General features: G+C 35.4%; 1 pseudogene; it reads left to right on the top strand.

Moving 5' to 3' along the window:
* The window catches only part of LOC107749606 (stimulated by retinoic acid gene 6 protein homolog), a 28,461-nt pseudogene that overhangs the window by 3,133 nt on the left and 7,548 nt on the right, over nt 1-17,780 (top strand).

The following is a 17,780-nucleotide window of genomic DNA, read 5'->3' as shown; positions in this document are numbered from 1 at the left end:
TTTAAACGGATGAGTTATTAAAAAAATTCACCCCCCTCACAGTTGTCATGAAGGGCAAAATTAGCTATATAGACCAAAATAATTTTTTTAACCAGGCTGTAAACATGTTTTTTTCTGCTGTAAAGTTGGGCATTTTAATATGGGGAGTCTATGGGATTGACTCCCTTTTGCAGCCAGCCTCTAGCGGCCAGTTGACGAATTACAGTTTAAGTCACTTCCGTGTTGGCTTCACGAGAGAGAGCGGGAGGTTGCCGCTTGGTAAGCACACTTGGCAATAAAGCTCTTTCTGATTCTGAGCTCTGCATTTCACCCATCCAAGTGCACACACACAGCAGTGAGTAGTGAACAAACATGCACACACACACCGTGAACACACACCCGGAGCAGTGGGCAGTCATATTGCTGTGGCACCCAGGGAGCAGTTGAAGGTTCGGTGCCTTGCTCAAGGGTCTCACCTCAATCGAGGGTGGAAGAGAGCGCTGGTTATTCACCTACAATCCCTGCAGGTACAGAGACTTGAACCTGCGACCTTTGGGTTACAAGTCTTACTCTCTAACCATTAGGCCACGACTGCCCAGAAACGGTCGTTGCCGCGGCGGTGAGAGCGCCCAATCCTAACCACTAGACCCAAAATCTAAAAGGGCATTAAGATATCTTTAATACTTCTTGAGTTACAGCCAGTTTATAGCCAGTTTTATTGTAAATGAAAAACAAAACATATTAATTTAATACAACGAATATATCATCAATTCTGGCTGGTTCAAAATCGCATACTTTCGTGAATACATACTCATTTTGAATAAGTAATTACTTCTCGAAAAAGTATGTTCTATGTAGTATGAATGTATGTAGTATAAATGTAGTATAAATTCGCTATATTGTTGTTATTATTATTATATTATGTGACCTACCAGCGTGGAATATGGGAGTAATGTTTGTGTTTAGATGTGCCAGTTTCAGTTTTCATCATTCATTTCTCATATACTTTATCTTCATTAACTCCATCTCCATTCATTAACTATGTATATATAGCAATTCATTGTCAGCTAATGCAATGGCAGTGTCTGTTGTCACCTGACCTTCTTTATCCTCCACTAAAAGCCTTACTGTCAATGGCACGGCACCATGGAGACTGTTTTCTTGGTAAATGGTGACTGGAGGTCGTCCCCAGAGCCCATGAGTGATGGTGGCTCATAAGAAGTCATTACAGGCAGCATCCATCTTGGGCTGTGTGCTCAATGGTGTTGCCTGCTTAATCGGTTTCCTCCTTGTCAAAAGCTCCCGTGGACATTGACAGGATCCCATTGAGGTTTAACCATGCCAGAATGAATCGTCTAAGCACACTACACCGTTTCAAAGGCCAGCCACAATGGTGATACTGACGGGATTCACAATGTAATTCTGTTGGGGTCATTTGTTACGCCAGCACCAGTCCAGTGTGTAAGATGGTGTGAATATAACTGTTGGAGGGATATTACACGGATCAAGCTTCTACATGTGTCAGCCTGACTCATTATGAAAATAAAGAAAATAGAGCCGTGGTTTCATGTCTTCAGTGAATGGTGCACTGTATCTTTTTTAGGAATGGCTGCACTGGGTTCTTTGAAATTGGAGAGGAAAGATACGATAGTCAAAGATCGGAAAGATGTTAGCCTTATATCTCTCAGATACGTTTCATACAGTAATTCATTGTCAGTTATTTGGAAATTAGATGCGTCAGAACCTTCCACATAAAGGTGTTTGATAGAACTAACTGTTGACCTTCTCCGAACCAGATATAAGCAAACTTTCAGGCACATTTCCATGATGTAATCAAAGCTCTTCAAAGCATTCTTTGTTCTGCGACCTTTATTTGTAAATCCTGCTTTGCTTTGTCTCTGGATTTTTTTGCCCTTTCCCAAGTTCTCGGCATTCTTATGAATGGATTTTTATAACTTTTCTTAACCATCTTTGGCTGTAATCCCTTCATAATGAGGGCAACAATGCAACTGAAGGTTGCAAAAGCCTCCATGTTCCCTCATACTAAAGAAGGGGGCGAGGTCATTCGGTGGGTGTGGCAATACACCTTAAAGGAATAGTTCACCCAAAAATGTTCTTAAATCAGAATGAGAGTCCAAACAGCTGATAAAAACATCACAATAATCCTCACCACTCCAGTCCATCAATTAACATCTTGTAAAGTGAAAAGCTGTGTGTTTGTAAGCACACCTTGCCAAGTTGCCAGCTGTTTTGAGTGATTTTTAGTGCATTGTTATGCGGTTGTTCTGGTTGGTTGGTGTTTGTACGTTAATTCATATCATAAATGTGATCTCAGCTTATTAGTTCTCGGGTATGAAATCTACAAAAATGACAACGCAGTGGGTTTAGGCATCTTAAAAACACTGTTTAAGTTAAGAATATCTGTGATTGTGTTAGAATCATGGTTTAAACACTTTATCTTTTGAAGATAAAATTCTACAGTTGTTACAAAATAAAAACACTTTAGAAAGTGTAACCTGTACTGCATCTGACTTGATTCTTCACATGTGTGTGGTTCATGGAAATGACTTCCTTATACCTCACACTGTGAGTCACCATTGGGAATCTCCACCTGATAACTGGAATGGTGCTCACACACATGAATTTCCCTGTTATCACAGTGGAATGTCGGCATTCGGCCCCCACACAGGTCCAGCCTGTTTTGACTCCGTATTATAAGTCCAGCGCTCATTCAAACTCTCAATACCAGCCACAGGACGGCCCTTGGAAGTCCACCTAATCCCTCTGAACTACAGGTGGCAGGAGAGATCGGCCGCCCCTGTCTGAAAAACTTCCCTCTTCCTCTCTCTCCATTGCTTTGCTCTCTCTCCTGGTTTCCAGTGAAGTGGTAATCCCCCATCTGAAAAGGAGATCCAAGCTGAAGTAAAGGCGTTTTGGGTTGGCATGCTACAGAAAGGGACCTGTCACATTGCTCCTCACAGCTCTCAGCCGCAGTGGTAACAGGGCATCTGAACGAGAGAGCAAGAAAGGAGGAGAGAAGGAGACTTTAACTTTGTTTATCCCTCCAAAATTGAACGATTAGGTCGTTTTGTGTCCCACAGGAGTGCGGAAGACTGATTTCGGCTGCTTTTAAGTTATTAGAGCTCACTGAAACTACTGTTTCATCTGTAGGTTGGCACCATGAGTGCTGAAACTGTGAAAGACTACGACTACTCGGAATGGTACGAAAATGCAGTGCCAACCAAACCTCCTGTCGAGTAAGTACTCTTCATTTGTGTTTATGAATGTGTTTCTTTATGGTAAATTTAAAAATGTAATCAAAACTTTGTTGTGATTCATTATAAGTGGGGGGGGAAAAGAATGACAACATTTCACTTAGATCTGTAATATATTTTTGCATTATTTTCATGATATCTGCTATATATAGTTAAATGTACTATTTTGTTTTTAGAATTAATTTGATAGTTAATTATATTTAAATGTTTAAGCTTAATCTTACAATATACACACACACACACACACATGTATTTTATGTTTAAAATGTGTATTAAATTTATTTGTATATTAATTTAAAAAATCAATCACAACTTTGTTGTGATTCATTGTAAGTGGGAAAAAAATGAAAAAAGTAACTTATATTTGTAATATGTTTTTGCATCATTATAACTTAACATGTAAAATGTATAAATTTTATAACTTGACAAACAATAAGTAACAAATATTAAAACACACACACATATATACACTGTTATGCTATTTTTAATAAGTAGCTGCACATTATATATTATAATTATACTGTATATAGTTAAATTATTATTTTATAGTTTATATATTTAAATGTGTCAGCTTACATACACGCATGTATAAAATATATTTTAAAATGGAAAATTATATATTTAAAATGTGTATTTATATTGTTACAATTTTAATTTCATTTAAAAACATATTACATGGTAAGTGTGCATTCATGGGTTCTCTGGGTTTAGACATGAACTTCTGTGATTTCAGCTAGATAACATAGTTAAGGTCAGCATATATTCATTAGATATTATCTTTATTGCTGCTCGTCATTTAGTCTGTTGCCATCCCATAATGCACTACCCAAAGCATTTATATGGTTCCATGTCTACAGGTGTGCAAACATATCTGATTATATTTCTGCTGAAAGTGATGAGATTTTTTGACTTTGATCTCATCTTTGATTCTTTTCACATATGCAAGAGACTTTTTGGCTGGATTTTAGGTAACAAAACACCAAACTGTGAATCTAGGGTTACTTCAGTGCGTCACATGCCTCGTCCAAGACTTCCTTAAACCAAACACAATCAGGATCTATTCACTCATCTCTGAGTTTCTGTTACCATGGCCTTTAGTTGCCGTAAGTCCATCTCAGCATTTCAGATTACTCAGAAGTGTGAGTGGGGTCGTGTGCTGGCATTTCACGTCAGTCAGATTACCTACAACAATGGGTTTAAATGAATAATCTGCACTTGAAGAGGTTCAGTAGAAGTGCTCTTGTTAGTAATGGTCTATTGCTTGGGAACGGAGGGGAGGAAGGGAGCGCATGCAGACTGAGTAATCGGCCTGGATCGCACCAGCTTATGATAAATACTCTGTGTTTGTGAAATTTTCAGAGTTATCCCACCATGTGACCCCACAGCTGATGAAGGGCTCTTCCACATATGCATTGCTGCAATATCTGTGAGTTCCCTTCTGATGAAACATACCGGTTTCTTTATGTTCTCAATTTTCTTTTTTCTGTCTTTATCTTCTGTTCTTTCTTTGTATTGCCTTTTGAATATTGAAATCTTGAATATTTTGAATATTGAAATCAGTCAGTACCATGGTATATATCAAAGTACTGATAGACAGTATTTGGATATTTTAAGAAGCACCTTTAGGTCAAAATCTAGAAATAGCCATGTCAATAGATAATAAACTGTTTCTGTTTTCAAATTGTTTTGAATTTAGTAAATAATTTGTTAAAAAAAAAAAAAAAAATAAAAAAGTTCTTATTTTGGATCATTAAATAAATATAAAATTAATAATTAATTATTTAATTTATTATTATTATATATCTTCATTTTTATTTTAAGACATGTGGAAAAATCCCATAGCAATATCTACGAATCCCAGTCTCCAGTGTCATTTTAGTATCATTGATATACTATTATAGTTTTTAGTAATATTTTGAATTTGTTAGTTAATTTCGTAGTTGTATTCGTTTTTTTGTATGTCTATATATTTCTATATATTTCTTTTATTAATTTTTATGTACGTTTTAATTGACTTGGCAACTAGGTGAAATAAAATAATTTTTGAAATATTTTATTTCTGTTAAAGGTTATTTTATTTGAAGTAATGAAAGTTTTGGGGGGTTTATGGTTTTAGTTAACTATAATTCTTGACCACTGCAAAATACCATAGTATGTCCTCCAGATATCATGGCACTGTCATAGTAATTTTGTATAAAAAGTTTGAAAAACATTTCAAACACACTCATTTGTTATCACTCATCTTGTAACTCCCAGACTTCCCGGTCCTTTCCTTTCTTTGATATTTATACAAAAAGCCACATGCTAATTGACTATGATGGACCCATGTGGACTCAGATGTCACCTTTGGCCATGACGACTCCTAAAAGTGTTACAGGTCACTGATCCCAGGCCTGTGCTCTCTGATAGTGCACTTACTCTTACCAGAAACAGAGGCAGCGTCTTTGGAAATGGGTTCTGCCCTTGTTTCATAGGGGTCTGTGGTTTCATTTGAACCGAGAATCTGTGAAGCCGAAGGGGTTAATAAAGGGTCAAAGTCCCAGCTGCACCAGCCTCTGCTGGGCCTTTAGAGGAAGTCAGGGAGGTTGTAATACTGACAAATTGTCCTCTCTTTATGTCCAAAGCTGGTGGTCATGCTGGTTCTCGCCATCCTGGCTAGACGACAGAAGCTGGGTGACAATCAGAGGGGACTTACAGGTTTACTCAGGTCAGTTTGACATCACCCAGAACCTCATGGCAACATGCTAAAAATCAATCTCACAACACTTTAGCCACTATGTAGTAGCTCCTTTGCCAGTTTCACATCATGACAGGGATTTTGCATGGCCAAAACCACTCTCATATTCATTTTCTAGTTATTTATAATTGTTTTTTCTGTTCTTTTCTTCAGCCCAGTAAACTTTTTAGACCACACACAACACAAGGGCCTTGCCGTAGCTGTGTACGGCGTTCTCTTCTGTAAGCTGCTTGCAATGGTCCTCAGTCACCATCCACTTCCTTTCACTAAAGACGTCGTGAACAAAGGCACGGTGACTAGATTTCTTGCTTCATGGAGTGGTGAAATGCATTCATAGTGTGATTATATTCAGTTTTTATGCTTCGTTTTATTATGTGGTCTAGTGGTTAAGACTCAGGAGTTGCAAACGGAAGGTTGCTGGTTCGATTCCCGCAAGGAACAAACCTTGAGTCGCCATCGTTGTACACTTAACCCCCGTTTGGTCAAGGACGATAATTATGGCAATGTTGTAAAGATTCAGTTCTTTATAGATTAAAAAACACATTCTTTTCTACCATAATGTAAATCAAAGACTTCGGGCCACCAAAGAGTGGGAAATTAGCCAATTTGGAGGGGTATCTCACAGGGTATAGTGGCTCACCCTTCACTGGTGCTATCAAATGAACACTCTCTCTATTCACAAGATGGCAACCATCCAAACTAGGCTCAGTTCACACAAGAGGATGAAAAGTAGCACCCTACCTGATCTTTTTTTTTTCTTCCTCTGAATTGCTAGTCCTTCTTAGTTGGGTTTTGTAATTGGATTATCGGCTGCATTTTTTAGTTTCTTTAGCAAACAGGGCCTCGGACAAGGCTGTGTTTGCATTATGTAACTGTTTGGTGCTTTAATAAGTGAGTTTTGACGCACAAGTCTGTTAGTGTTGATGGGTCACTATTGTTATTCTCCTCATTCTGGATCATATGACCTTTTTTGTTCTTTCCATAGTTTAAAAATCTTATGGTCAAGTAGCAAGCATTTTACTCAAAGTAACTTGGAGTACACTTCAGAGACAATCCTGCAAATCTGCAATCAGGGGATAACACAAAAAGTGCACCTAAAATGAAATTTTGTGCGTTGAAAATAAAAGAAGGAATGCTAAAGAATTATGAAAGCAAATAGAGACTCAGAGTGTCAGGCTAAAAAAGCACCATTATTATTGAACAGTTAGGGGGGGTTATATAATTTATAATCAGTTCTGTATTTTGATTATTGATAGTAAAAATCATCTTTAAAAAAAGCAACACTGGTCAGTGTTCATATAGGTTGTAATACTGACAAATTGTCCTCTCTTTATGTCCAAAGCTGGTGGTCATGCTGGTTCTCGCCATCCTGGCCAGACGACAGAAGCTGGGTGACAATCAAAGGGGACTTACAGGTTTACTCAGGTCAGTTTGACATCACCCAGAACCTCATGGCAACATGCTAAAAATCAATCTCACAACACTTTAGCCACTATGTAGCAGCTCCTTTGCCAGTTTCACATCATGACAGGGATTTTTGCATGGCCAAAAGCCCTCTCATATTCATTTTCTAGTTATTTATAATTGTTTTTTCTGTTCTTTTCTTCAGCCCAGTAAACTTTTTAGACCACACACAACACAAGGGCCTTGCCGTAGCTGTGTACGGCGTTCTCTTCTGCAAGCTGCTTGCAATGGTCCTCAGTCACCATCCACTTCCTTTCACTAAAGACGTCGTGAACAAAGGCACGGTGACTAGATTTCTTGCTTCATGGAGTGGTGAAATGCATTCATAGTGTGATTATATTCAGTTTTTATGCTTCGTTTTATTATGTGGTCTAGTGGTTAAGACTCAGGAGTTGCAAACGGAAGGTTGCTGGTTCGATTCCCGCAAGGAACAAACCTTGAGTCGCCATCGTTGTACACTTAACCCCCGTTTGGTCAAGGACGATAATTATGGCAATGTTGTAAAGATTCAGTTCTTTATAGATTAAAAAACACATTCTTTTCTACCATAATGTAAATCAAAGACTTCGGGCCACCAAAGAGTGGGAAATTAGCCAATTTGGAGGGGTATCTCACAGGGTATAGTGGCTCACCCTTCACTGGTGCTATCAAATGAACACTCTCTCTATTCACAAGATGGCAACCATCCAAACTAGGCTCAGTTCACACAAGAGGATGAAAAGTAGCACCCTACCTGATCTTTTTTTTTTCTTCCTCTGAATTGCTAGTCCTTCTTAGTTGGGTTTTGTAATTGGATTATCGGCTGCATTTTTTAGTTTCTTTAGCAAACAGGGCCTCGGACAAGGCTGTGTTTGCATTATGTAACTGTTTGGTGCTTTAATAAGTGAATTTTGATGCACAAGTCTGTTAGTGTTGATGGGTCACTATTGTTATTCTCCTCATTCTGGATCATATGACCTTTTTTGTTCTTTCCATAGTTTAAAAATCTTATGGTCAAGTAGCAAGCATTTTACTCAAAGTAACTTGGAGTACACTTCAGAGACAATCCTGCAAATCTGCAATCAGGGGATAACACAAAAAGTGCACCTAAAATGAAATTTTGTGCGTTGAAAATAAAAGAAGGAATGCTAAAGAATTATGAAAGCAAATAGAGACTCAGAGTGTCAGGCTAAAAAAGCACCATTATTATTGAACAGTTAGGGGGGGTTATATAATTTATAATCAGTTATGTATTTTGATTATTGATAGTAAAAATCATCTTTAAAAAAAGCAACACTGGTCAGTGTTCAAAAAAAGAAGTCCATATGATTTTTACACAATATTCCAATTATTCTGAAGCCATTCAATATTTTTAAATGAGAAACGGGCCCAAATCGAAATCAATTTACACTCAAAATTTAGTTTTTTAGGTGACTTATTCATATAAGTGTCTTGCTCAAGGTCACATCAGATTGCACCATTAAGGGTTTGAACTTACAACCTTTCGATTCCCAGCCTCATTTAACCACTGGGCCGCATCACTATTTATAAGCCAATATAGACAGTACTGTGCTCTTTTAGGCTAGATCCAGTTTGAGAGCACAGAGATGTTTATTATTCTGTTCTTTATGTCTGTAGAGTTCTGGCTGATCCTGGCTCTGTTGTACTACCCCGCGTTGTACTACCCTCTTCTGGCCTGCGGGACGCTGCATAACAAGGTGGGTTACGTCTTGGGCAGCCTGCTGTCGTGGACACACTTTGGAGTTCTGGTCTGGCAGAAGGTGGACTGTCCCAAAACGCCACAGGTACGACTTACCATGGATATATGGATCTAAAACATCACCTGTAAAATATAAGCATACTCTCCCACTTTGAATGAGACTTTCAGATTCTTCTGTTCATTAACCTCATCCCATCAGTCCTCCGTTTTGTTCCCATTGTCCTCACATCTGCTAAATGAATGGTCAAACCTCAAAACAATTTGTTCTGCTTCTCAGGATCTCACTATGGTGCTTTGCTTCAGTTAATCACTTTAGATTCTGTCAGAACTATAGAAAAAGTACAATGTATGTTACACAAAATACACAATCAAATAAAACATTCTAGTTTAGTTTGATTGTACTGCCTGCTTCATGGATTTTGCACACTAGCAAGGAAACAAAAGGAGCAAACTGGCTGACTGGATTCATGCTGAAAGCCATTCAGTTATTTTTAGGACTTAATAAAGAAAGCCTTGTTAGGTTTGTAATATAAATTCTGAGTGAAATTTCATGATTGATTTGCATTGAATATGGCTGGCAGGAATACAGCCAGACAAACCACTGCAAACATTTGATGTTGTTTGATATTGATTTGTCTGTTTTTCTCCTTGTCTGCAGATCTATAAGTACTATGCCCTGTTCAGCAGCCTTCCTCAGATTGCCTGTCTGGCTTTTCTTAGTTTCCAGTATCCGCTGCTTCTGTTCAAAGGCTTACAGAACACAGAGACAAGCAACGCCTCTGAGGTGAGACTGTCAAGATGATACAACTGTCCTGATTGTGTAATAAAGGGGGGAAAACGCTATATTAAAAGATCAAATTCTTAAAAAAAAGACTAATAGGGGGTTTCAAGCATCAAAAAGTTTGATACAGTTTATTAAAAAAAAGTTTAATAATCTTTTCCACTATCCTTTAAACCACTAAGTTTTTACCCATTTGTCAGCAATAAGCTTTTAATCAATTGTAATAAAAATTAGTATGATCACTTTTCTTTTATGTGTTTTAATAAGCACAGGTCAGCGATTCATTTTTGCATAAATATATCTGTTACACTGCATGATGAAACATTATTTCACCCATATTTTGACATTTTAAGTTATTTGAAACATTAAAGTACACACTTTACTTGCGTTTAATATGCTTTCTATGTATATAAAATCACTTTTGAAAATTTCATTTTATGCGAACACTAAAATGGGACGTCTCTTCTTTGACCCACGCATGTATGTATGTATATTTAGATATATAAGACTGCACGACTGCTTCACTTATTAATATTTGAAAGGTTAGTTCAGGTTGTAAAAAAATGTCAGCTCCCCAAAAAATGAATGAAAAGGATGAATTAATAATTCATGATATTTGTAACCAATGTCTCTGATGTTCTGATATCATAATAAATAAAAAGTTAATATATGAAGGATTACTGTAGAGAAATATATGTTTAAAGGATGAAATTCTGGCATAATCTAATCTAATTAAGGCATAATATTTTATTATTATTTCTTTAATGTAACTGCTTTAATGCTTATTAATATTTGAAAAACAAGGTTGGTTCAAGTTGTAAAATAATTGTGTTCATCATGATGTTCAGCTCCCTCAAAAATTATTATTTGGGAATTAATTCATAATATTTGTACCTTGAAAAATACATTTAAAAACGTATAAAACTTTAAAATAATTAATATGTGTACTACATTCACAAGTCAAGGTGTAAAGAAAATATGTTATTAATTTTTACTTGGCCATTAGATTAGAACTTTTCTTGAACATGGTATTAAAGTTTTGAAAGCCACATTAAACCATGAATACTCGACATGCGTTTTAAACTAGTTTTTAAAATATGTTTTGTTTTCTTTATTTGCCATTATTTACCATTGATCCATTTGTATTTAGCATTGTTTTTGCCCTAATGTACTGTAGACGACGTGTTACAACAGACCTGTGACCCATTTTTGGGCCACAGCCCACCAGTTAAGCGCCACTGTGTTAATTCATAATGAAGGGACTTAGGAGCATGGAAAGGCAAGAGGAGAGTTTGTAAACTCGGCAGCTGCATTCCAGAGCTCTAATCATTGTAAGCAGCTCAGTGGGATTGGGTTATGTTTGACTCGCAGAGCACATTACACAAACAGTGTGTTGTTTTCCCATAGGAAATAGACAATGCCAGTGTTATTCAGCTATAATCGCTATGACGAATACGTTTGGTTGGAATAAGAGGAGCGATCCCTTCATAACACATCTAAACTGCGAGTAAACGATGTGACAAATCTAGATCTTTTTTTTTATAATTAACGAAACTATCTATAATTCAGACAAGCAAAGTTTGTGTCAAGTCACACTACATGATAGTCAGCGTTTTTAATTTTGAGAAGATTTGGTGTAATTATTTTTTGTATTATTATTATTATTTTAACTTTCTTGCAGGACCTCAGTAGCAGTTATTATCGAGACTATGTGAAGAAGATTCTCAAGAAGAAAAAACCCACCAAAATCAGGTGATGCACACTTACGACACCATTATTTCTTAGCCCAAAGGTTCGAGAAGCTTAAAATGGCAGAAATTATACTAGTAACCCATAATAAGACATTCACAGAGAGCTGCTGCTGATCATATGGACCCTTTGTACAACATGATTGTACAAAGAAAAGTAAATGAATGAATTTTTGCAAATGTTTTTATGTTGGCTCCACTGGTCACACATTTAAAAACTTCTCATTTACAACATGTTTCATCAATGTTATCAATTTTAAATGTTAATTGTTTTTAATACATTTTATTATTAGCGGATGAGACCGGAAGCTAGACCCATAGAATTTACAAATGGCCCATTTTTACGGTAAGAAAAAGGTGGATAAAAATATATTTACACTACCGTCCAAAAGTTTGGGATCAGTAAGATTTATTTATCTATATATTTTTGTTCTTCTATTCAGCATGGATTGATGCATTAAATTGATGGAAAGTTACAGTGAAGAAATTTTTCGTTTCAAAAGTTGCACAAGTTAGAAAATTCTGTTCTTTTAAAACGTTCTGTTCATCAAAGAGTCAAGAAAAAAACTGATATTGATAATAAATATTGTTATTGATAATTATAAATATTTCTTGAGCAGCAAATCAGCGTATTAGGATGATTTCTGGAGGATCATGTGACACTGAAGACTGGAGTAATGATGATGAAAATTCAGCTTTGCATCACAGAAATAAATGACATTTTAAGATATATTGAAATAGAAAACAGTTGCTTTCAAACAGTAATAATATCTCACATTTTTACTGTAGATTTTGATCAAATAAAAGCAGCCTTGGTGAGCAAAAGAGACTTACCAACCCCAAACTTTTTAACGGTAGTGCTTGTATTAATTTACTGTAATTTTATTTCTTTTCCCTCAGTTTTTAGGTTCCCTTTGAAACTAGCGATCTCTGTGGTTGTGGCGTTCATTGCTCTTTATCAGGTAAACGCTTGAACAAACGAGCCCTTTTTAGCGTTATTTCGGTCTAAAAGTATTAATTAATGTGCTTTTAACTAAAGTAGCATGTTAGTTTTTCAAGGCATTTTCCATTCTTTTGAATCTCTTAGATGGCGCTCTTACTGGTCTCAGGCGTGCTGCCCACCCTACACATCGTCCGTAGAGGAGTGGACGAAAACATCGCCTTCCTGTTGGCCGGTTTCAATATCATCCTGTCAGATGACCGTCAGGAGGTGGTCAGGATTGTAGTGTACTATCTGTGGTGTGTGGAAAGTGAGTCAGTTGCCATTCTCATACTTCTTATACTTGGGTTGTTCTGTTGCAGGACATAGATGTGATTTTATGGGACAATGTGCAATACGTCTGAGAGAAATCAATTTTGCTACTATTATACTATGTAAATCTCAATTTACGTTAGTTGGAAAGCCTATTTGCCATGTTAGATGATAACATTTTAAATCGCCAATAAGCTTTGTTAATTGTGACCGGGACTCAATTTGCCCAAAATCGAGTGCTACACTGTAATTTACTGTACATGACCTATTCGGTCTGCCAAATATAGTGAATGCTGGACAAAGCTCACAATTTTTTGGGACGGTGGCCACACTAACTTAGGCCCACATTAATCTGTGGCCACAAAAGCCTCCAGAAATTCAGTCCGATTCAAACGCCAAAAAAAAAGAAGTGTACTTAATTGTATTGAATGTGCTCTTGTAGTGTACTTCTTAAAAATATTTAAGTATCAAATCTTAAAAGTATTTTTTTTTAAAAGCTGTACTTAAAGAGAGACACTTACATTACTGTTTTTAACACACTTAAGCACACTTAGAAAGTGCACTTTGTAATAATTTTAAGTTTTAAATCATTGCTTTAAAGTACACATATTTTGATGTGTTGACCAACTAACATAATTTGAGTAAATATATTTTAAATGTACTAAATTGCTACTTCATCGTTACAAATGTGTAATTAGATTTATATTGTATTTAAATACATGATTGTAATTTTATATAATAAAATATACAATTATATGTAAATACATGGCAACAACAAAAACACAAACAACAACTTTAGTTGACCATAAATGCTTGTCAGTTCATTCGGCTGTACACTTTAACCATATTTCAAACACAATCTAAGTATTTATGAAATTACACATAAAGATGTGCTTAAGTTCTACTTAAGTGGGTCAAAAAATAACTTTAAAGTTCAACTCATTACATTTAAAATAGATTTAAACTATAATAAATTTTCATTTCATTGTAAATAACACAATTATGTGTCGGAAAACATTACATACAGTTCAGACTTAAGTATATTCTTTTAAAGTATATTATTTCCGTAACTACACTTTTTGAAAATCTGCCCAAAATATTTACAATATTAGAATTTAGAAATATATATATATATATATATATTGAAAATACAATATATTCAATATGTATATTTCTATATTTAAAAAACAGAAATATATATTGAAAATATTCTTTTTCACAAGGGTGTTGTGTTTTTGTCATTTTTTAAATGTCTATATGGTTCTTAATAAATATTTTGATTTCAGTTTTAGTTGTAGTTATTTTAAGTATTTCAAATTTAATTAGTTTAAATTTTAATATTTTCTGTTTTTATTTTAATTTTAAAATTTAAATTTTGTTATTATAGGGGGGGAAAATTATCTTTATCATAACTGACTGCCTCTATTATCAATAACAGCTAGCTGGAGGTGAAACAGGGGGGGAAAATCATTTTCTAAGCTAATGAGATAATTAGGTTAGATATAATTAGATATTCCAGTCAGGAATAGCAGATTAAAAATAATGACTTTTCAAATTGAGTTTTTAAATGGCATTAATGGCAGTTTGACTCTGTGACCTGCAATTCCGTCTCAGTTTCTTCTTCATAAAGAGACGCCCCTATTCCCTGTATTTCTGCAGCCGCTGTATCTGTGTTCCCTCAGGTCTAATCTGAAGGGACTGTACAGAGGAGACATCTTTACTGTGTATAACTGCCACAGGAGCATTAGACCGTCCCGGCCTGCGCTGGTCTGCTGGATGGGCTTCACCAGCTACCAGGCTGCCTTCATCTGTCTCGGTGAGAGCACATTTCCTCTCTGTATGGCATGCGAGACCCTTCTGTTCGAGAAGCCCCTCATTCTCACTGCATAACTCTTTGCATTGAAGTGTAAAAGTGTGAGAAAGACAATCTGAAATGTTTTTTTTTTTAACACTTACGATAGTTTGTGTACAACAACAAACAACATTTGAAGTGACCAAAATTATTATTTTTTTTTTTTTTATGAATTTTTAACAGTTCAAGATCATTCTGGATTTTTTTCTTCTTCTGGACGTTTCCCTTAAAATCCATCATAGATGGAGTTTATTATGTTGTAATTAAAATAAATGAATAAATAAATACAATTTCTTTAGAATAATGTGCATTGATGATATGAGGAATATTTATTAAGAAAGTAAATAGGAGTTTGTTCTGTTAAATATATATTATATTATTTTATATTTTATATTTGTTTATTTATTAATTATTTTGATGTTCATTTATTTTTATTTATAAATTAAAATATATTGTTATATTATAATAATCTTATTTAAAATATATTGTTAAAATGTATTATTATAATTTACAGTTGGTACATCAACAGACTTCAGTAAATATAAGCCTAAACAGATTCATACTTTTTTTTTTTTTAAAGCCATTACACTGAAATCTGCTGATTCTCCTCAATAATTAGCACAAAAACGTGTGTAGATTAGATGTGGGCTTAGAGATTAGCTTTGAAATCTTTCTTCAAGGTGGTATTCATATAAACAACACTTAAACCATTTCAATATAGACAGAGTAATAACAGTAAGAAAGTCAATATGGAGTCATTTGGATCCGTGCAGTTGGCTAGATCAGCTTTAATGATGCTCTCTGATAAGCTAATGTAAGCCATGCAAATGTGAGCTTGCGTTGATTCAGACTGCTGGAGGTTTGCATGCATCAGTGCAGAGCCCGAATCGCACGCATCCACTTTCACTCAGCTTTAAATACTCATGTAAATCAGCAGATGAATAATGGAGCAGTCAGCAAAGCCGACCGCTGAACTGTAGCAGGACTCGTTTTCCAATCAGTCAGTGGGAAAAAGTGCTGAGGCTGTGAGAGTGTGTTTGTGCATCTGACAGTGACCTTTCTGGCTCGTGTGATTGTGTGTGTTTCAGTTTGCTATGTGTCAGCGGTGACCCTGTCCTGCCTGCTCAACCTGCTCATGCTCATGAGGTCCATGGTCCAGCACAGGTGACACTAACAGCCACACACTCAAGTCAGATAAAGCGGCTAAAACTGCTCTTCACCTGCTTCACCACTGTCACATGCATGCCGATACGCAGATGTCACATCCTGATTCTCTGATCATGCATTTGAGATGTTAAAACACTTTTTAATATCCCAGGTTATTATGCGGAGTAGGTTTGCGAGGTCAGTTTTATAAACAGGATTTGAAGTGAGAAATGGACAGGAAATACTACAGTTGTTTCTAATGTCAAAATAGTGTTTATGATTGCTAATTGATTTACAGCACAGCATGGATCTTTCATTTTGTTTTTTAGATATAAATTATTTTAGATTTGTATGTTTCATGAATAGAGAAAGTTATTATATATTTTTATTTTTTATTTTTTTTGTAATCTTTAGAATAATGTGCACCAGGAACATTTATTTAGAAAATAAATAAGGTGGATTTTGTGCTGTTTTTATTAAATAAATGTACTTTATTTCTTTTATATACATTTTTTATTTTATTTTATACATTTTTTGTTTTCATTCTATTTTATATCTATATTAAATATATTATTTATAATTAGTTCATTAGCAGACAATAGAAATCCATCATAGATGGAGCAAGTTGTTATGTTTTGATGAAAAAAATTCTGTAGAATAATGTGCACTGAACTTTTAGGAATATTTAAGAGGTAAGGTAAACCGGTTGGATAAACAAGTAAATAAATAATTTCTTTTTTTATTTATTAATTATATTGTTGTTTTCTTTTCTTTTTTCTGTTTCTATGAATATATTTTTTCATGTTTATTGTTTAAGGGTTTATTTGTTTTTTCTATTTAAAAAAAATATAATATTTACAGTTTAAAAAAAGACCAGAAACATGTATTAAGAAAATAAATTTGGTGTGTTTTGTGTTTTTTATTTTATTTAAATAAATAAATAAATGTATATTATATATAAATGTATTTATTTTTATTAATTATTTTTATTATTTTCTTTTAATTTCATTATTTCATTCATTGTTTTTTTAACTCATTAAATAATATAATGTTATTTATGTTTTGTTTTAGTTTTTTCAAGTGCAAAGGTGATTATGAGCATATTTCGTTACTCCTGCATGTGTGATTGTGTCTGTGTCCAGGCATGGTGATCCAGACTCTGGTGTTCTTCATCTGCATTCTGTTCGCTGTCTTCCTCGTCATCATCCCCATCCTGTATGGCACCAATCTCATGCTGTTCCACATTATCGGCAGCATGTGGTGAGTGGCTTGGCTCTCCTCACTTTAGATGATGAGCGTGGCTGCAGGGTCGTGACCCCGTGACCCCGAATCTCAGCTAAAGCCTCCTATCAGTCATCTCTCCTCATGAGCCATGAAGCCCAGCATTTAGAGAAGTGCCTCTTAAGATGCTTCTCACTCTCATGTTCTCTTCTGAAGGCCCTTCTGGCTGATGCTGTTCCTGGCTGTGCTGATCCAGCATCTGACCTCCAGGTTTTTGTTCGTTAAGAAGGACGCAGGAACAAGAGATCTGAACAACAGGTGCCAGTTATACATAATATTACCTCTCACTGGCTGTTGCTTTTAATGTTGGTGTACATTCACCATCTGGAATAGGCCATGAAAGATTGGCCAACAATAAACACCTGTCTTATGAAACTTATGAAGCAGTTCTTAAGAATTTCATATTAACAGACTTTTCAGATATTAAACGGTAAACCATTTTATTTTTGCAACACCGTTGTTCTAAATAACATTTTTACAATTACATTATCTATCTGTCTGTCTGTCTGTCTGTATCTATCTGTCTGTCTGTCTGTCTGTATCTATCTGTCTGTCTGTCTGTCTGT

Source organism: Sinocyclocheilus rhinocerous, unplaced genomic scaffold, assembly GCF_001515625.1.
Source record: "Sinocyclocheilus rhinocerous isolate Xijiao unplaced genomic scaffold, SAMN03320098_v1.1 scaffold2798, whole genome shotgun sequence".
NCBI lineage: Eukaryota > Metazoa > Chordata > Actinopteri > Cypriniformes > Cyprinidae > Sinocyclocheilus > Sinocyclocheilus rhinocerous.
This window is presented reverse-complemented; position numbering and strand designations above follow the sequence as displayed.